Raw genomic sequence first — 21,158 nt, forward strand, 5'->3', positions numbered from 1 at the left:
AAACACCTCTGCAAAGGTTCGTCTCCAGGAAGCAGAGAAATGGAGAGCCCTGGTGCCTTGACACGGGGCAGACAAGGGTCAGCAGCTCTATAGTCCGCAGCCTGTTTGGGTATGGGCTGTGAGCTCTGTGTAGCTTTTACATTTTAAAGGGTTATTAAAAATAAACAAAGAAGATATGGGACAGAGGTAGCATGTGGCACAGGCTTTTTTTTTTTTTCAGATGAAGTGTGGACCTCGGTGCATGGCAGATGCTCCATTGCTTGATGAAGGGAAGAGATAGAAGGGCTCAGGGTCATCCAGCTGTGACATCCAGCTGTGAGCTGAGAAGCGGGTGGGGCTTCCCTGACTGATCTGCAGAGTGAGGTGGCTCATCTGTCCCTAGGTCCCTTTGTCCACACTGTTGCTAAATGCTAAATAGCAAAGGCAAAAAAAAAAAAAAAACAAAACAAAACACAGCAGAAGTGCCATGATGTCACAGCTCCAAATGCCTTGTGAGCTAGCTCTGCAGCAGGCAGGTGGGAAAGGAAGGGGAGTGAACTGTGCCTGTGCGGGGCGGTAGCAGACAGGCTGGCAGGGCTGCCGGACACCTGATCCTGCCAGCAGCTGCTGGGCCCTGTTCGACCAGGACCCGCAAAGGCTACATTCTCAGCTGCAAGGAAGAGATGGTGTGAAATTGGAAGCACTTTGACATGGCTCTGCTCATTTTCTTGTTTGTTTTCCAACACAAAGCACAAAAAGCCGTCACCAAAGAAATCTTAAAGTGCTTGTTGGAATTTCTACCTGGAGCATGGCTTTCTGGGATGCTTAGCTTCTCTGAGATGGGGAGGATCCTTTCCCCAGGGCAAGTCTGAGAGCTGAGAGGCCATTGCTGATTGAACTTCTGTCCTGGGTGGCCATAGAGCAGGAGGTTGGGGGTCTTGCCCTCCTGCATGAAGGCCTCAGGGAGACTCTGGTAACACATGGCGTCTGGAATGTCCTTCTAATTGGCCCTTTGCCATTCGGTTTTGGAGAACTATTTGGCACATTGGGGCATATCAATGAGTTTTCAGTGGGGTGGGTCTGTCCCTCAGCCACAGAGCTCATTGGGTGTCTGAAAGTGTCCTTTAGGGATTTCATTTCATGGTGACCCTGGGGAAGAGGTAGGTGCAGGGATCCCAGATAGCTGCGGGGAGCTGCGCGTTCTGCTTTGGGCCACAGTGGCAGCATCAAAAGCATACTGAATGTCAGCAAAACCTAGAGACACCCAAGATACTGGCCTCCTGTCCTTGCTTCTGAATGGAGAGAACTTTCGCCCACTGTTCTCTGCTTCCCAGTGAGTGAACAAGGAGCAAGAGCTGGGACACTTCTCTGAGGAATAGTCTGGAGCCCAGGCAGCTCCACCTTCCCTCTCTAGGCTGCCCCACCTGCTGTCCCCTTGCCTCAGGAAGATGCACACACCCTCTGTTAACTTCTAGCCCTGAAAGAAGGAAAAGCCCTGGTTTGTCTTTCATCTGCCAGAAGCCAGAATGGACAGTTAGATCCCAGACAGTGAGGCTGCTGTACTTTGTAAGCTCTGGGGATGGAGGAAGAAGATAGACCTTGGGGTGAGAACCTTTTCAGCTAGATGGGGATCTGTTCTGATCAGCTGTCTGACTTGCAGCAAAGCGGTGACAGGCTTGGAAGCCCAGATACAGAAGGTGGGAGGGGGTGCCGATGCTTATGTGTGCAGTGCAGCTGTCAGCTAACATGACAAAGTCACATCTGTCTGCAGATGGACTGAGAAGAAGGACCCTCATTAGTGCAGGAGGAGGACCAGGACCAGGGAGGGAAAGGCACTGGAAGGGCACGCAAATGTGTGTGTGTCCCATAGCCAATTTTCAGGTCCTCCAGGACTGCATCTGTACTGGTCAGTGGGCATTGGCCAGGCATACTTATCCACCCAGCCCATGCGTGGCCAACAACGGCCTAGGAACACACTGGCCTTTTCTCTCTTCAGCTCTGGACTTCTCAGTTGCCTGTTGCACTTCCCATCATGCCCTCAGGAAGAGGTTTGCCCAGCTGGCTATAGAAATAGCCACCTCCAACTCACACAAGGACATTTGAACCAGGTAGTCTCACCTGTTGAGATGCTCTTAGACACAGCTGGGTTGAAAAAAAAAAAAAACAACTCTATTCTCAGTCCTCCCAAGGATTGGAAAGAGAGCTGAGGTCTGCTCAGCTGTGAACATGGGAAGATCTAGAAAGTATGGTGGTAGGGATGACGGCCCAACATGTCCTGTGCAGAGAGAGAGGGACAGACAGTGACAGAGAGAAAGAAGGGGAGTCCCCCAGTCTGTAGGATCCTTGGAAATCAGGGTGTAAATGAGGGCAGATGGACAGAATGGACAGCAGAGGGGCAGAGAGCAGAAGCTGCTGGCAGGATGGGCTTCTGGTCAAGGACACAGAGGTTATCAAAGACAGTGGAGACTCTTTGAAGGAGTCTCCACATGACCTGTGGCTCCACAGTGGGGCAGCTGTATTTTGTAAGCTCTGGGGATGGAGGCGGGAGATGAGGATGCCATTGGGACTCCACTGTGTCCATCTTGGGCTCTCTCTCACCTGGCATGAGCCCTCCTCTTGGTGACTGGCATCACTCAGGCAGATGCAGGATATCCTTTCTCTTTGGTTTTAGTAGTGTCAGTTATGGGGCATTGCCTTACAGATGCATTGCTATACTCAGCTTATGATTGGATCATGTCCCAAAAAGCCATCTTAAGCTGAAAATGTATTTCATATACCAACCCACTGCTGTCTCATCTAGGCAGCACAGCACCTTGCACGGGGCTGGTGTTTCCTGGGGCTTCCTGGGAGCTGTGGTTACCTTGCATCTGTAGAGAGAATAGTAGCGTATATTGCCAGCCCAGGAAAAGATCAAGTTCAAAATTAGAAGTTTGGTTTCTACTGAATGCATATTGCTTTTGCATCAGCATAAAGTTGGAATTTCTGAGTCAAACCGTGGTAAGTTGGGGTCATTGGCACTTAACAGAGTCTTCTCTGTCTGGGGGCTGCCTGGGCACTGCAGATTCAACCCTGCTAAGCAAAACAAAGCTCCCTCCCATAGTGTGTCTCCCCTTAGCCTCACATTTGAGGTGTTTAGCAAAGAGAACATCTGTGCATCCCATCTTTGGTTGACTTTTCTTCCCCGGAAAACACTGTGCTTTTTCAAACTTCTCCTCAGGAGAGGGAAGTGCAAGCCTGGACAGATCCTCCTGGTAACCCTTTGGAAGGGGAGATGCCTACAGATTACCTAACAGTGGGTCTACCTTGAGACCCGTTAGATTCTTGTCCTAAAGATCTTTCTTGATGGCAATGCAGTGACTTTCGTAAGACAGTAAAAGTTTGGAATGTATCAAGGATCCCACATCTTGAAACAGAGGCTTGGACAAGGAATAAACCAGACAGCTTGCTCAGGTGCAGTCAGGCTCGGTACTGACTTATTAGTGACAAGCAAGAAGAGACCCGAGCAGCATGGTGGCTGCTGGCCAGCGCCTGCCCTCCCAAGAGCTCTGGCTCAGACACAAGTCCTCCCTGGGAAAATCAGCTTTCCCGAGAGCATTTTCACAATGGTAGTTGCCATAGCTTAAAATGATCAAGTGTTAAGGCCAGGTAGATCTAGGGAGCATAGGCAAGCAGCGGGGGAATTTGGCCTTTGCATTTCACCAACAGCATCCCAGCTCTGGGCCCCACTGCTCAGGTCCCAGGACTTCAAAGTCCTTTAGGCACTGACCACTGGAGAGAAAGGCAGCCCCCCCAGCCACAGTTGCTGCTTGCGCTCTGGGCTGTACCATTCTGCTGCCATGAAATGCTTCTGCTCAGCGGCTCCATGCCTGAGAGACACCACAATCTTTTACCCAATTTTCCAGCTGAGTTGACTGAGGCCTGTGAAGGTCAAGGAGCTTGCCCGGGGTCACTGAGTAAAACAGCTAAGCCTATGGCCTCAGGACAAGGAAGCAGGACTCTAGTTCCTGTCCCTAATGGCCCAGCCAAAGGCTCTTTCATAAATAATGGAAATAACAGGGCTTCATTTTTCCTTAGAGGATAAACTCCTCAAACGGCCACCAGGCTTGTGCTCCAAAGCTCGGAGACTGGAGGCAAGGTGAGGGCGCAAACGGCGGTTGACGAGGGGGCTTGGCGCACCAGTTGGCTCCCGCAAAGGCATTAATTTGTAGCAGACGTGCAAAGAACTGGAAAGAGCACACGACGTTCCACACACGCGACAACGGCTGATTATTCATTGCTGACAGTTATTAGCCTGTTATTAAACGTATGAATTGCCTCTTTCATCCACACTGCCTATCCTTAAAGACCTTTATGAACTAACATTAACCAATCCAATTAGCAAAAGACACTGTATTTGTGTAATTAGTAATTTGAGGCTTTGTTCTGCCTTAGTCTTAAAGAGAAAAGGCATTGGAACTTGATTAGCGCGTAACACTGTACAATTAGGAGAAGTGGTCGGAGATTAGCTGGAATGTTCTCGTTCCCTGGGGTCCCAGTTAAGGGACCCGGTCTTGCTAAGATGTGCAGGGGTTTATGCTTGTGGCATTTAAGTGGATCCAATTGCTTCCTCTTGCATCCACACTGCTCTCTGCAGCGGGCATGGTCTTGCACATCAGGAAGGGGGAACACTTATTTTCATTATAAATTTTGAGGCTGAGTACAGTAAGGAACCTTGTTATTAAATGCTCCAAGCCCAATTCTGCAGAAAATCTCAAAATCCAACTTTGAGTATTGATTGCAAGCTTTTTTTTTCTAATCAGATGCCAAAAGGAACATTGTGGGGAAAGATGTCTCAGGGCAGCCCTTGCCAAGCAGCGTTTCTGTTTATGTCTCTGAGCAAGCAGTTTCATCTCAGAGACACGGAGCCGGCCACGATGGGCCAGATGCTACAGATAAGAGAGCAGCCTGCGGGCTACTGAGAGAGTTCAAGAGGCCAGGCATATTTTTGTAGCACACCCCAATGAGAAATCATGTAAGGTACAGCGCTGAAACCCATCCAAATGGTCCCGCTCCAGGTGGTGCACTCAGAAAGCCCGGTGATGGAGATGACATTTCCACGTTCCCCTTGGGTGCTTCCAAATTGTATTAGTTTGTAAAACTGCAGCGCAAGCTCCATGGATCTGAGTGACTCCCTCAGCATTTCTCGGCAGATATGAGTTCTGAGCAGGAAGGAAGGTGGCCCTATGTTTAGAGGCCATTTTTTCAAGTCTTACCTGTGGGTACCTGAGCTACTGGAAGACGGGAGGGAGCTGGTATTCATCCGAATCCTGAGTGGCTGCCAACTGCTGGAACTGGCTGAGGCCGAGATGCTGGCCTTCCCAGTCCACACTCTGAAAGCAACCACGCAGTAGTGACCCAGCTCACTGTGGCCACGAACCCAAGAAGCAGACAGACACAGGCGACTCGGCCCCACTTTGTCAGATCTGTTCCTACAGAGGTGGGGAGGGTTGCTGTGAGCATTGATGCTGCAGCTGTCTGTGCCACACCCACACATCTGGCCGCCCGGGTGGCTCCATCGCCAGGAGCTGCTCCTGTGAGCCAACACCTCTGGGGTGGAGCTGTGTATCCCCTCTTGGAGCCCAGATGTTTGGGCATCAAACAGACACCGCTGATTTAGTTCCAGTGCCTGTTTCAGAAAGAGCCTTATTTCAGTCCTTCTAGTAGGATTCTTGTATGTTTGCATGTGTGTGTGTGCATGTGCGTGTACGTGTACGAGTGTTTCCATTCCACACTAAAATAAAATTAGAATTCTTGAAGTGGAAAAACCTCATTCTTAGCTACATGGCTTTTCTTTCCTTCCGTGCACAAGCACACACCTGCTGCAAGTGTCTACACGTGTACACATGTAGGCAACATCTCTGGGTGCCCAGGAGGTAGGAAGTGGGTACTGATGACACCTCCCCACACACACTGAACCGGACCTGTCCCTCTGAGGTAACAAGAGACCAGTCTACTCAGACGCTCTCGAACGGCAGGGCAGAGAGGAGACCCGGGTGCAAAGAGCTCAGAAGCCTCTCCAAAATATTTGGGTTTGTCAAAATCCCAAACCGCCGTTTGCCAGGCAGTTTTCCTGCTAGTGTTTGAGCCCGCGGGTATTTTAAAGGAAATGAAATCCGTGTGTTTCTGATTTATTTATACTTAACTCATCAAAATGCTGTTTTAAAGAGCGATTTTGTATCCAAAATGCCCTTTATGCTTTTTTTTCCCTCCTTCCAAACTAAAAGCCATATTCTGCCAAGCCTACATGACCTTAAACTCCAATGTTCACAAGGATCTTTTGAAAATCCAGTTCATGATGTCCGAACAGATCTGAACTAGGACCAAAGATGCCCTGCACCCCACTTCAGAAGACGTGTAGTGGCAGTGGGAGGAGGGTGTGTGTGACACTCTTCACCTCTTTGCCTCTGACCCAAGCAAGGGGTCTGTCGCACAACCCATCCGAGTTCCCAGGTGTTGCATCCAGTGGGAAGTAAAAATTCTCTGGAGACAAGAATCCCAGAGCCAGGACCTTCCAGTGTCTCCCAGAGCTGCCTGGGCCAGCGCAGGGCCACCTGGAAGCTAGACAGAGACCAGGGCAGGCCCCAGAGTCCCTGCTTCTCACCAAGTCCTCTCTCTCTCTCTCTCTCTCTCTCTCTCTCTCTCCCTGGTGCTCTGGGGCCTATAGCATCTTTATCCTAGCCTAACTCCTCTACCTCATCGCCCCTCTTTGGACTGCCCATTGCAGTCCAGGTGACCACACACACGTCTACTGCAAGCATAAGCCAATTCAGAAAAGAAAACAGGGACTCTTGGTGTGGTTCAAGTGGTAGAGCGCCTTCCTAGCAAGCGTGAGGCCCTGAGTTCAAACCTCAGTGCTGCCAAAAAAAAAAAAAAGGAATCAGAAAAGAAAACCAGAAGCTGCAACCACAGCCCAGGAAGTGGGAGGGAGGGGAGAGAGTAAGTGCCTTACCTGCAGGCTGGGACGAGCTGGACCTCGGGGGGTCATAAACAGATGGGGTATTGGCAACACTGTCGCCTGACCTATAACACCAGGACTCAAATTATATTCTTTTGGGTGTGATATTTATTTCTAGCCAATTTCATGCAATGGAGTTCAATTATGAATTTGATTGCTTTTTTTGTGCACAATATAAAATCCTTTTTCCTTGCAGCATTTAATTGTGTTCCCTGGCAGATTTGGTATTCATCATGGCCCCGCTGTCCCCAGCCCCAGAGATAAACCATCCAAGGGGCAATAAATGTCCACTCTGATTATGGATGCTTTCAGGGAAATTGATTATCTATTTGAGGGGCGGAGCAGACTGATATATTGCGGCCTCTTTACCTGACACAATAGCTTCCCTGGAAGAGAAATCCCTCAGTCACTGCAATGGATTTTCTATTACCTTTAACATCCTCAAAAGTGACATCCGTTTATCTTAATATTTGAAAACAGAGGAAAAGCTTCAGATGGGAAACCAGCCTGCTTCTTCACCCATTCACAGTATTTAAAGTTGAAAAAAGTCAAGAGGTGACTGCTGAGACGCGGGAATGGGGCCTGGCCTTGTTTGGGCTTTTCCTTCTGCTAATTTTGGTCCCACAGTCCATTTTCCCATATTGCTCCTGGCTCTGGTAAGTTGTGATACCCATGTGTTACCCAAATACCCATAGGTTGCGACCCACGACAGGAAATGTAGGTCTAATTTGCCCTAAACAAACAAACAAAAAATTCCAAGCAATTTTATTTGGTTTTTTTGGGGCCATATTTTGATGGTCCCCAAAGTCTTTCTTCCTTTTGTCACAATCGAGAGAATATCTGTGTGTCAAGGGACACTGTGACACTAGCACACATGCGTGGGGTGCATAAGGCTCGCTGATCCCAGGAAAGCCAGGACAAAAGGTGAACTTCGACTCGCCAGTGCCACTTGTCAAAAGATAACAGGCATTATAAACGCACAAAAACGTTTGCTCCCCATGAAAATCAATAGCAACTCTTTAATCAGCACTGTGATTAACTGTGCCCTTGTTAAAACGGGTCCAGGTTGTGTTCATTTGATAATTCCTTAACAGTAGAAAGAGGCCTTTATTTTGGTTGGCCACGGCAGAGGCAAGACTGGTCCTTCACAGACACATGGTTGGGCAGGTGGTTCCATCAGCTAACACGGTCCACACACACAAGGTCTCCAGAGTTGTGGCTCACGGCCACTTCCAACACCAAGCAAGCTAGTCTTGGCGACTCCTGAAAACAAGGTAAACTGCAAATGGTGATGGGTTCCTTTGGATCGAAGTGCCCAAGCTTTGGGATTTGAAAACCATGAGCTGGGGAATCACAGGAAAAGATGAGGACAGAGCTCAGCATTAGCCATAGCACTGAGGACAGAAGCTGTGGTCCTTAGTCCCGGCTGCACATGGGAAGCAGCCAGGGCTCTGCAAAGTACCAATGTTTGGCCCGCTCCCAGACTTCATGTCCTGGGTGTGGGCTGGGCCCAGGCACCAGTAATTCTGGAGTACAGCCAGGACAGAACACAGACCCTACCCTGAACAGTAGCTGGTGAGCAAAGCCTGATTGGCGGGGCCTAGATCATGCCGGTACCGTCTGTAGGCCTGGCCAGCAAGTTCCGCCACCAGAAGTCCACCAGAGGCCATAGGTAAGACTTCCTCCAGGAGCAAAGTTGGGATGGTTGACCAGAGCTTCCACCCTTCAGGTGGAGGGAAGGAGAGAGGCTGGCCTGACCCCAAGCAGTAGTTACTGGCTGTGCAGGACAGTCTTCTGTCATTGGCTCTTCCTCCTTTGAGGCCTTGGCAGGGTGGGTCTCTGCTCTCTGGCTGGCTATTTGCTTTGGTGGGGGAAATGGGTGGGAAGGGACTGGAGCTCAAGGTCACAGCACGATGGCTGAGGCCAGGACCTACAACAGCCCTTCCTTCTCATGCCCTCCCTCACCTCATGTCACCAGTGCAGGTGCCCCAGGGCTCAGGGGACAGCTGAGTGACAGACACCTTCCCGAGGTTTTCTGCCCCACATTATAAACCATGCGGCTTTTTCTGCACAGATTTCTCCACACAGTCAACCGGAGAGGACTCCAGGGCTCTGGGCTTTGGGGTAAGAGTGAATTCTACACAAGGGAACTGTGTATATGTGTGTGCTCATGCAGGCCTGTGCTCACGTGGAACATGCATGCACACGTGTCTTGTGTGTGCACAGCCAAACTTACATGTGTGTGTGTGTGGTGTGTGTGCGTGTGCGCGCGCACCCCACACGCTCAGGTTATGAACAGCTCAGAGCTGGGCAGGCTGGGCTGGAGGAGAAGGGGCCCGATTCAAACATGCATCCTACCTTCACTTCCAGGGAACAGTGCTGTGTGTGCATTGAATATCTGAGGCCGGCGTTTGGATAAGCGGTGACCCAGGCAGCAACTCTTTATTTTTACTGAAGAAGACACAGTCCTTATAGACTGGGCCCACTCAGGACAAAGGGTTCCCTGACAATGTGGTCTGCAGGCAGGCATTCTCTCCCTATTTGTACAAGGACAACACACTCAGACCACTCTTCACCTCTTGTGGGAAGAAGTCTCACATACATTATCTGGTTTGATTGTCCCTGTTACGCTGTGAATAGAAGCTCTGAGAGGCTAAGCAACTTGTTTAAGACACACAGTTAGGAAGCTGTGCTCTAGCACTGGAAGGTCCAAGTACGACCCTTGGCTGTCTTGTTTGAATGGCTGTTTCCTTGAATATCAGAGCAAGGTAGGGGCAGTGAAGCCTTTGCCCAGCACCAGAGTATTCTCCAAGGTCACATTCTAACCAGAGCTGCACATGGCGGGTCTACAGCAGACATCAGCAACAGTCGGCTCCAATTCCAGAGCCTAGCCTCCACCAGATCCATTGCCACCTCTACCTCAGGAGCCTTCCTGGGTTGTAAAATGATTGTGCTCCCTGGACAGAGTCTGTGAGGCTTGGGTCTGAGTGTGAAGTGGCCTGGTGTTGTAGGGCTGCTCAGATCACTGTGTGCTGGCCGCATAGGATGCTGGTCTTGCTACTGTGCTACTGCAGGACTGTGCTGGCCTGGCCTGGTATCCTCTCCTTCCCAGCCACCTGCCACTATGACACCAAGGTTAGGCTCTCTGTGCCTAGGTTGGAGTGTCACTCTCCAAGGAGGTGAGCAGGCTGCCTGAAGTCTGAGCCTCCAGGCTACTGCTTGGCCTCCAACCATTGTCAACGCCAGGGCCCCCCTTACCTGCCCTGGACACCCAGGGGCTGCCACAGAGTGGGGAAGGAACTGAGTGGTCTCCTTTTGGCTGGGCCCCTCTAGACCATCCCAGAGGTCATTTTCCCTTTGCCTTTTGCAGCCCTGGTGGGCAGCAGGAGCTGAGTGCAGGTGGGGAGGTGCTCCTGGGGCCAGAGTTTTCTGGATTCTTCAGTCCCAGAGGGCCAGAGCTACTCCTTGTCCTGCTCTGGATCCTGCATTTCCTGGTCAAAGGTCAACCAAGCTGACCTGGGAGGGCTAAAGGGATCTCCCGTTCTGCCCTGATAGTGAGTCTGAGCAGACACATGGCAGGCTCTGGGCTGCCCCAGCTGCTGGCTCCTCAGCATTAGAGACGTTGAGGCCGCTTCAGTCCTGTCTGGTGGGGCAGTCTCTGAACGCGCAGAGATGCACGGAAGGAGGTATTGCAGATGGACAGACGGCGTGGGCTCAGTGTGGGCTGAGTGGGGAGAACGGGATGTTTTCATGTCCGCTGATGTGGGCGCCTAATGGATGTCTGTTCAAATGAGGGTCTTGGGGGCGGGGAGGAGGGGGAGCGAAGCTGTCTGGGTCCTGCGAGAGCCCCCTGGAGGCTTTTTACTATCTGAGGTTATGTGGTCAATGGTTTTCAGGGGAGGCTCATTATTACTTGAGCGCCAAACATCTGTGGCCTGCACGGCCACCTCAGCCACCTCACCATTTCCCCAGGGAGAACCCTTTGGCTCCTGGTCCTTTTTCTACCCTAGCTCGGTGGATCCTAACAGCCTCAGGACCGAAGAGTCCCACCATGCCAGATTCCTGAAGATGTGAAGCAGCGAGCACGGCCAGTTGCTGGGGTTTGAAATGCCCTGTTGGAGGAGACGGCGCCCTGTTCAGCCATTAAGTCCGGTAGGACATTATCTGCTCTGAATCTCCTGGGTGCAGAGCTGGGCCAGGCTGGGGAGGATTTTTTATCGTCCTGTTGCAAACACTACAGACAGGCCTCGGTAATCATTAACCCGGCTTCTGCTCGGCTCCTTTCCGAAGACGATTCAGCCCTCCCCAAAGCCCGCCAGCCCCTGCCCTCTCCTCCCACGCCGGACCCTCCCCCGCCCAGCTCCACTCAGCTCAGAGGGGAAAGAATGAGAAGGCAGGTCCTCCGGGAGCTGGCACCGCAGACAATGTGCGTCTTGTGTGAGTGATTCAGCGCTGTGGCCAGTCAATCTGGTTTCTGGGCCCGCTGCCCTGACCCTGTTAGTGCTGCTGGCTCTTGCCGGCACAGTGTGAAGCGTTCTCTTTCACTGCACTGACACTCCGCAGATTGAGACGTCAGCCTGGTCCAACTGCAGCAAATTAGCAATTTTTCTTTTGCTAATTGGAAATAAAAATGTTTGCCGAGGGAGCCGTTTGTCGGCATGCGGTTTTCAGTTTCTGTGCACCGGGAGGCTGCGTTAAAAACGCATCCCGAGGCACTGCCCGTGGGGTGGGGTGCAGGGGCTTGCCACAAATGCTGAGAGGCCTGCTGATGGCAGTGCAGGGACCCCCAACCCTGGCAGCTCCTGCTCAAACAGACCCCGGGCCCCCCCATGTCCCCAGGAACCCTCCTCTTGAGAGCAGGCCTCAGGTCATTGTGTTCTGTCGGGAAACTGTTTAGGATCAGGCAGGTGGCAAAGCCGCCTGGGGCAAGATGGTGAAGAAGCCCTTGGGGGAAGGGGAAAGCCCAAAGTGGAGGGATACCTTCCTAAGTACGGAGCACACCTCTGAAAAAGCCAGCAGGGTAATCAACAGGACTTCCTAATCAGCATGCCCAGGGTTAATCCACATATCCTCCTATGCTCCCCAGCCCAGCCTCCCCTTGGTTCCAAGCTGGAGAAGACCCCAGCACCTGGGGAGAAGAGCCACCTACCAGGTGGAGGGCAGATAAGCATCACTCTCTAAGTGGAACAAAGACTCCAGACCCAAGATCAAGGGCATCCTTCCTTGGGAGGGCAGCCCCAGGGGCTGCAATTTGGAAACCTACAAATAAAAAGGTCCACCCATATCCACCTGTGTGTGTGCACGTGTGTGCGTGGCAGGGCAGGCAGCATGCAACTCATATCCCTGTGCAGTGAGGCAGCCCCAGGCACCCCCCCTTACCCCCAAACCCTGGGATGTGTAGGATTGCAGAGGAATCGGGGGCTCTAGACCAGCACACAAAGTGTTACTGAGCCCCCTCCCGCTTCTCTGATAAAGCTTTTGACAGCCATGTCTAATAATTCTTTCTGCTAGGATCTTTTCTTGATGTCTTTATGTGAATATGAAGCAGGAATGAAAGGCCTTGGGGGACCCCCACGAGAGAAGAAAAGTATGAACCGGGGAGGAAGGAAGAGTGTGCTGCAGGCTCCCTGCAGAGAGCAGTGCCTCCCCTGGCATCCACTGTGGCTTCAGAGGCCTTTTGTGAGTGGATGTAGTCTTCTTCACTCAGCCATGACAATAGTGTAGGGGGAGAGGGATGGAGTGGGGAGTGGGCAGCGAAGGCTAGCCCAAGGTTGCAGATGTCAGCTGAGGGGTGATCTATGGCTGCATTTGGCTACCTTCCCAGACCCCAGCACTGAGGGGATGACAGAGGAGGGAGGCCCGGTAAGAGGGAGGCACCCGAAACCTTGTTTGCAGGGACAAGAGTGGGGAACAAGACAGCACCCCAAATACTTCTAGGCAGAAGGGAGAACAGCCTGACCAGTCCAAAATAGAGCTTGCAGGGAATGAGGGAAGTGACTGAATGTCTCAAGAGCTCTCCCAGGTTAAAAGAATGCATTGGGATGAGCTGTGGGGACCTGGCTGAGCAGGAGACTTTGATGGGAACTGCTTGCTTTTGAGGTCATCCACTTGGCCACAGTAATCTGGGACACCCCTCACTCTCACTCTGACTTATGCTACCGCAACCTGCATCCTTGGCAAGCTCCAAAGAGGCTGGCTTACGGTTCCCGGAGCTCCCGAGCCTCATTCTCATCCCGAGTAAGGAGTAGAAAGGGGTGGTTTCCCTCCATGGTTCTGACCTGGCCCAAGCCAGAGAGGACATAAATCCAGCAAGGAGGGCCATTCCCACGGGATCCCTGCTCCCATTCCAGACCAAATAAGTCTGGATGGACTGGGGCAGCAGCCCAAAAAAACCTCAGTGCAGTTTTCTGAACCAAGAGAGCCTCTGAGCTGCCGTGGATGCATCCCCTCACTCTGCATGCCAAATCTCAAACACAGAACCCGAGCCTGAGCAGCAAGCTGGCAGCAGAGCTCCTGAGCCAAGGCGAACCTTGGTCGTTTGCAGCACAAAGCGATCACTACTGAACAACTCAGAACCCAGAAGCCCAGCTTCCCCCTGAAAAGGAGCGAGGAGGAGGATTGCACGTGGGCTTTATGAGTTCCATTTTGGAAAAAGCTTTGAAAATACCAAAACTCTGATCGAGGCGCCCGGGAGGGAAGATATCAGAGCAGTGACATTTCTGGCACAGGTGTGGGTGTCTCCCCTCTGCCCTTGCAGCATTCCAGCAAGGAACAGAGCTAGACGTGCAGATTAATCACCAGCAGAGGCAGAACCATGCTCGAGCCCAGCTGGGCTTCCCAGGAGGCAGAGGGGAAAGGAGGTGAAGATGGCGGACGTCATGGAGGAGGCTGTTAGGAAACTGTCCACCCCAGTTCTTTGCTGATGGCCCCTGGCCACAGCCCCACCCTCTGTCACATGAAGAGGGCATGTCTGTGGTCTCCGGTTTGGACCTGACTTTCATTTTGTGAGGCCAGACAGGGCCTAAAGACAGGATGGCTCAAGCCTTGTACTCCTGGCTGGAGAGGTTCAGAGGTGACAGTTTCTGGCTCCTGGGTCACCAACTGTAGGACACAGTGCCTGCGGCAGCCGGCAAGCCAGCTAATCTCAGTGGTGAGAACCACTCAAATCCCTGTGAAGACCACCAGCCCCTGGTCTGCAGACAGAGGAAGAAGTGGGCCCTCCCAGGCAGGCCGTCAAAGGGAGGGCCTTTGATTCTCCTTCCTTGCAGAGGGGGACCTTGCGCCCGCAGGGGTAGCATGCTCTATGGGACTCCCTCAGCTTCCCAGCTCCGAGGCATGGATGTCACCAGCATGACAACAACGTGAGAACTGCTCTATCCTTTTTGTTGATGGGACACTATTTGGACATGGCTCGTCCAGCGTCTCGAGGGCCTGGCAACTGCCACATCAGCGCAAATTTCTCCCCCGACTTTTCACTGGGATATGTCGACACATTTTTCCCATGGAAAGAGAGTGTGGTCTTTGTGAGGGGGGCACGGCCGGCCCGAGTTACAGTAAAGATTAATCCCGAACAAGAGACAAGAGACAGAGACAAAGAGCATCATACACTTGGGCTTTCAATGGATGTTTTCATAAATGTATGAATAATTTAAATTATCATTGCCGAGTATTTATTTGAGTGTTTCAGGGGAAAATGCCTCCTCTTTTTTCTCGCTTGATTCTTTTCATTTTTGTCTCATCTCTTTTATGTGCTGCACAGGCTGTTTTCTTGCCATCTGAATCGCCCGGGAACAATGGGATGTAAGAGGCTGAGGGGCCGAGGAAGAAAGCGGTCCTTGTTGCCGACACCATGCTTGACATTGATTAATGAGGGTGCGGACACGGGTAGAATTTGTGAGAGCTGAGGGGGAATCAGGACCTGAGGGCACCAGAGGAGGAGGGCAGGGGCTGGCAAGGAGAAGGCCAGGGCTGTCCCTCCACGCCCAGTGGGAAAGGGCAGAGGGGAAAGTGAGGCCCCAAAGCCACCAGCACAGAGGAACGGGTGACTCCACAGGGCCTTGGAGGACCGGGTGCCAGGGTGGGGGTCTCTGGGCTGGTGCCCATCTGCCTATCAGGCGTATGTTCAGTGAAGGAGGATGAAGCTGCAGGTACCATGCTGGGGGGCTAGGCAGGGCCCATGTCTGCCTTCTCAAATGTGCTCCTTCCTGGCCACAGGGCTGCCCCCAAAACTGTCCTCCTAAGGGGCTCTGCACTCCTGAAGTCTGGTGGATGTTGTCCTATGGCTGGGGCCTTGTCAGACTTGAATGCCTTCCTGACACAATCCAAATGCTACCTGCCCCCATCCAGAAAAGGAGTGGTTCAGTTAGAGTCTAGTTTATCCTACCTCTCCTACCCATCTGTGTTTTAGTTGAGATGGTCTTTCAGTTCCCCTGGAGTCCTTATCCCAGGCGATCCTCGAACTAAGGACTGACCGTCCAGACTAATGGCAGTCACAGGTAAGCAGTGATGGGACCATATCTTCAAATGACACTTTGAGGACAGCCGATTAGTTAAGGCAAATACCTACGTGGGCCCATCTGGCCTGCTGCTGTTACCACTAGGATGGGAGGGCACTGAAGGGAAGATTTAGGAGACCATACCCAGTTCATGCCACCAGGGTCTCAGGTCTCACCCAATGTCCACCAGAAAAGCTCTCCCCCTGCCAGGGTCATCACACAAATCTCTGTCTGTATGCATTTCTTGTCTGGGAAAGGTTATCTCGGGGCCAGGCAGGGGCCACCATGCCACACAGAGTGAAGAAGGAGAGCTTGAGCTTCGCCTGCCTCTGAGGGTGAAACTCATTTCTGTGAAGCTATTCTGGCCTCTGCATGATGCTTTGGAGATGACTCCTGCCCAAGACCTGGGGTTCTAGGGCCAAGGAGTCAGATGAGGGCTGTCACTCTGAAAGCCAGCTCCTGAAAGCCACTGTCCAGAGAGACAGGCCAGGTTTCTTAGTATTGTCTAGACTGAGAGGAATTCTTTTTGTACAGAAAGAGAGAAGGTAGGGATGGAAGTTGCCATGTGTGTCAGGTCCATCTAGGTCTAGAAGTTTCTGGGCTAAAGAATAAAATACAAAGACACCTGTGTGAATAGGAAAAATTCTCCGAATTTGGTACTTTTTTTCCTTTTGCAGTAAAAGTTTCTCAGTGAAGCATGCTTGCAGCTGTTGTGCACCATCCGGACAAGGAGGCTCTGAGGAGGTAGGAATCGTGGGTTCTAGACCAGTTTGTCTGAGTGACCATGTGAGACTCAGACATGTGTCCAGTGTAGCTCACCTGGCTGAGCCACTGGTTCTTGGCCACACCCTCTTGCTGCATGCTTTCAAGTTAATGTCCCAGGCTGCACAGATCCGATAAGATCTGGACTACAGGATTAATGGGGGATGGCCAGGCCTCCTGGGAGGGCACCAACTCGGCCTTGAGCCCTGTCTGTGACCTTGTTTGTGTGACCTCAGGTGGACATGGTGTCCCAGAAACACCATCTCCTCACTGGAGAGTTCAGCCTTCTTTGATGGGGCTGTCCCCTTGCAGGGTACTAGTGCACTCTCAGAAACATCTAGCCACTCACCCAGACTGCGGAGCACAAGCCAGTCCTCAGAGAAAGAGTGACTTCCAGGTGCCTGAGCCCCACGAGATGCTCCATGGGCCTCCAGAGAAACTGAACAACACAACAAACACCCAAAGTCAAAGCAAGCACACCACCCTGTATAGCATGTGCAACTTCCTGGCGGTGACAAGCCTGAGTGGCAAATTACAGTCATCGTAATTTTATAATTACAACGGCTGAGCAAAGACAACCAGGGTCCCGTCACACACCCACAACACCCCTCTCCCTGATAAAATGGCTCGGGTTATTTATGTCAGCAAATTAAGCAGAAATGGCTGTATCTCTGACTTGACAGGCTTACGGTGTTTAATTTATAAAGATTTGGGAAGGTGGTTTGTTTTCTTTTCTTCCTTATCACTGAATCGGGAATGTTGACTGGGTAATTTGGGGATCTAAAAATTTGTGTTTGTTGTTGCTGGTGGGTCCTTTCTGGCAAATGGGGGCTGCAAGTGTGTAGGATGTGACTTGAGGCAAAGGCAGTGTGGGGACAAATATTGCCTTTCTGAAGTGATTCATGTCTCACTGCCAGAAAGCACTGAGAGCCCCTATATGTGCTTCCACTAGTAGGGTGCTTTTAAAATGTGCATTGGCAAGGCCCTGGAGAAAGGTGGCAAGAAAATGACTCATGGGACTCTGTCCCAGAAAAGGGTAGAAGGATCCTTACCAGGAGGGACACTCAACAAGTGTGGTCCCCAGAAGCCAACCTTGACGGAGGGGACAGGAAACCAGGGCCAGGAAGGAAGGGACAGAGCCTGGCGCAGGTAGCAATGGAAAGTAGGCATTGGGTGGGAGCCAGAAGGACCCCGTCTCATTAATTTTAATGTATGTTAAGCCCATATACTGTGGCAAATAAGGGCTGGCTGGGGATGGGGGAGGGGGCAGGAACTTCCCTCCTTTTCAAGGTGGGAGGTACAGGTTCCAGCTGGGACCTCAGGAGACCCAAGCAGGATGTGCACAGTCCTGTGAGGAGAGGGGCTTTGGCCACCTCTGGAGTCCCCATCATGCTAGGCCAGGACTCCCAGAATTCCTGGGTGCTGTTCTTGGTGCCTGGAACCTGAAACCTCCCTCTTCAGCCTGGGCAGGGTATGTCAGGATCACCTGAAAAGGCAGCCAGAGGGTGACCCCAGCCCTGAGCCCCTGCGGGACAACAAGGAGCTTAACTAGCCTCAGGCCGCATGAAAGAGGAAGGGAAGGAGGAGGACAAAGCACCAATTTGCTCTTTGGGGCATTGTGCAAACTGGCCCCTTTCCCAGCTTATCACTCTCCCATTGAACAAGGTCGAGCTCCAAGCGTTCTTCCGCAGCCCTGATGGGTTTTCAGGAACCATTGAATGGAGTGCAAATTAGCGGAGTCCTCGGGAGCCTTGTTACTGTCACTCCCAAAGGACGACGCTCCAAAGGCAACGTGAGGATTACCAATCCAAAGGACTCGCCCATTATCAAAGCAAGGTAGGAAACTATTTATCGTCTCCTCTTTCATGTTCGTCCATTTCGCACGCTGTGGTGAGGCGTCTCGGGATGAAGGGAGTGACAGGTCCGCACCCTCTGAGGCCCACACACGCACGGCGCCTGTGACTGTGCTCACATCCCGCCAGGCCAGGCTGTGGAGCACTGTTTGCCCCCATGAGAGTTACAGCCGAGAAACTTGGCTCTCGTCCTTGGGATGCCAAGCAAGAGGAGGTGGGTCAGACAGGCTGCAGCACTGGTTCCCACTTGCAGCACCCACAATAGCCTTGGGGACAAATCCTAGCCTCGTGGTAATACATCATTGAGCCCCAAAGGAGCCAGCCCAAACTTGTTTCCAAGACATGAGTCTGCTGACACCACAGCTCCATCAAAGGGACTCTCTGTTTTTAGCCAAACCTGCCTTTTCCCAGGAGCCCCCTCCCTGTTCATTTCAGACAAGGTCAAGTCCTAAGACCTTCGTAAGGACGCTCACTCGGTACCTTGTTCAGCTCTCTCGTGTTAGGTGGACCATGTTTCCAGGAAGACAGGTCAACTTAGAAATGGAAAAGCAGCATGGACAATTTGACCCACACACCTATGGATAACCAGCAGAGCAGCGGCCGGCAGCAGGTCCTAAACAAATGCTCATCTGACACGTGCTCAAGCAAACCGAAGTATCCACGGAGTGAATAAGCAAATGCATATCTAATGTGGTAAATCTCTACTGAACGCATAGATAAATATGTCTAACAAGTGACACATCTGACAGATAAATATATCCAATTAGTTAAATAATACATAAATGTTCGTGAACGAACAAGTACATAGCTAAAGAATAAACAAAATGTATGGTGGGTGGATAAATGAATGTCAAAGAATGATATTTATTTGTACATTAACAAATACATGCCTAACAAATGTCTGTGTAAATGCATAAATAATAAATATTTGACGAGTAAACGGATAAACAAATGACTAATGAACAAATCAATAAATGTCTAAGAACAAGTGACTAAGAACACAAGGACAAATGAATGAAGAATAAGCAAATATCTCATGAATGAATGAAGAAAGACATATCTAGTGAATGAGAAGGTAAATGTATGTCTAATGGATGAATAGAAAAATAAGTGTATGATTAACAGGTACACAAATAAATATCCACCAAGCAGTGAGCACACACATCTAGTGAGTGAGCCTGTCCTCCTTGCTCATCTAGAGGCCAGAGCTGGGCTCTTCCAGCCCTTTGAGTCCACAGTATGCATTCAAAAGCAAATCCTCCTGAATTCTGTGCTTAGAAAGGTCTGTTCTCTGGCGCCTGTGTTGGGGACATCCTAGCAGCCTTTGTGTGTGGCTTATGGGGCAGAAGTCAGAACTGAAAGTGAAACGCGCTGTCTTCGGTGATGCCCGTGTGCCGTGGGCCAGGCTGCTGCAGCTGTGGCCTCTGACTGAGCCACCTGGGTTTAAACCTGCCTGGCCCCTTCACCAACCTGCAGAATGCATGAGCCGTCTGGGCCTCGGTTTCCCCACCTGCCACAGAGAACATTCCTCAGCCTGACAGCTCACAGCCAGACAGATCCAACGGCAAGCCCGTGGATGAGCAGTACAGGATTGCTGTCTGCAATCCCTGCAAGTCCACAGCAATGAAACGTAACTGCAGGAATGCATGCAGCACAAAGAGAACTATTTTCTGCAGCATCATTTTAAAATGCAGGTATTTATTCAATATGGTCACGTTCTAGAAATCCACACTCAGATACCTTTGCAAAATAAGAGTATGCTAAACATCATAGATTGCCAAAGTCTCCAGGGTCTTCCTGCAATGGTTTAAAGGAAGTGCTACAATATTCTCTAGGTTCAGTAAGAATTTTGCCAAGGGGCCGATGAAGTAAAGAAATGTTGGGCACCAAGCAGAGCTCCCTGTAGCTCAGGAGGTGAAATGGAGCAGTTCCATCTCTAGATCCTGGCCCAGTTATTCAGCCAGTTTGGATACGTAAGGCAGCCCTGTGCTGCAGTGGTCAGGAAGCCATAAAATATGTCCTCATCACAAACTCGGGGCAGGGAGGGGGCCGGTAGAGTAGCTCAAGTGGTAAGAGCACCTGTCTAGCAACCATGAAGCCCTGAGTTCAAACCCCAGTGCTGCCAAAAATAGATAAATAAATGCAGTCCAATTATCAATTTCTTCCTTGCTAGAGGAGTGACTCAAGTGGTAGGGCCCCTGCCTAACAAACTCAGGAGGGGCCCTGCTTGGACGGCGGGAAGACATAGCTCCTGGTATCAGTTTCTGACTCAACCTGCCCGCCCTCCCAAAAAAAGAGGTGGTGTCTGCTGTGAGTCATGTTGCCAAAGGCTACCAAGCAGAATTCTGTGCTCCTGCACATAGCTTTCTTGGGAAATATGCAAGAGGGGAACTCTGGCCATGCCCAGTCTCATTTCCTGATTCCTACCTGGCTCTGTGAGAGAACACATGGATGAAGGTGACCTTCACAAACCTCCTCAGGGAAAAGGAGTGCAGGCCGGCCCTGGTCTATCCAAGGTGACCCTGAGGGCTGGTGTGGCAATGAGGATGGGCTGCATAGGAGCTGTGTTACCTGATGTCAGCCGTGGAACCTTTTCTGAACTCCAGTGTATCTGAGTGTGCCTGGTATTTCCTCTTCTGGTTCCTTTTCCATTTAGGTGTGAGCTTCTGTCAAATAAAGCACTGATTTTCTCTTGTTTCTGGAACTGACATTTTCCCATATTGTGGACTCCACGTTCAGAGGCTGCCTGATGTCTACCTGCCGGGCAGGTAGCATTCTGTGCTATTTTCTGTCTTTTAGGATTCCCATGGGCTCCTTTCCCAAGACAGTGGCTGTAGGATGGTTGGAACAAGTCACCACCTGGCCATAGAAATACTGATCCTCAGCCTAGCAAGGGTGTTCATGCCTATTTGTCTGGGAAGTATAGTTTCCCTTGTGGCTCAAGGCGACCTGTGCCCACTGGTGCTCCCCTGAGAAGGGAAGTCGAAGTTGGCTCCCACCTCTGGCACAGTAGGTCTCTGTTAGGGGGTCCACTGTCTAAGCAGAGGCCTGGCCATGTCAGACACTCCATTGCCA

The 21,158-nt window shown here is 51.3% G+C and overlaps 1 protein-coding gene and 1 long non-coding RNA gene across 9 annotated transcripts in view; one reads left to right on the forward strand and one right to left on the reverse strand.

Annotated features, from left to right (window-relative positions):
- The window catches only part of Prdm16 (PR/SET domain 16), a 318,554-nt gene that overhangs the window by 173,816 nt on the left and 123,580 nt on the right, over positions 1–21,158 (reverse strand). The gene's annotated exons all lie outside the window — the stretch shown is intronic.
- Positions 10,497–19,220, forward strand: LOC141425052 (uncharacterized). 6 transcript variants are annotated; one of them, XR_012450150.1, is made up of 7 exons: positions 10,497–10,659; positions 10,984–11,125; positions 14,733–14,845; positions 15,381–15,468; positions 16,146–16,212; positions 17,896–18,066; positions 18,573–19,220. It is a non-coding gene; the product is annotated as an uncharacterized lncRNA (long non-coding RNA). The 6 variants fall into 6 exon arrangements; XR_012450148.1 differs by having other exon boundaries at positions 14,733–15,468; XR_012450149.1 differs by lacking the exons at positions 14,733–14,845; positions 15,381–15,468; positions 16,146–16,212; positions 17,896–18,066; positions 18,573–19,220 and adding an exon at positions 12,485–14,720.

The sequence above is a fragment of the Castor canadensis genome, chromosome 7 (genome assembly GCF_047511655.1).
Source record: "Castor canadensis chromosome 7, mCasCan1.hap1v2, whole genome shotgun sequence".
In the NCBI taxonomy this organism is placed as follows: Eukaryota; Metazoa; Chordata; class Mammalia; order Rodentia; family Castoridae; genus Castor; species Castor canadensis.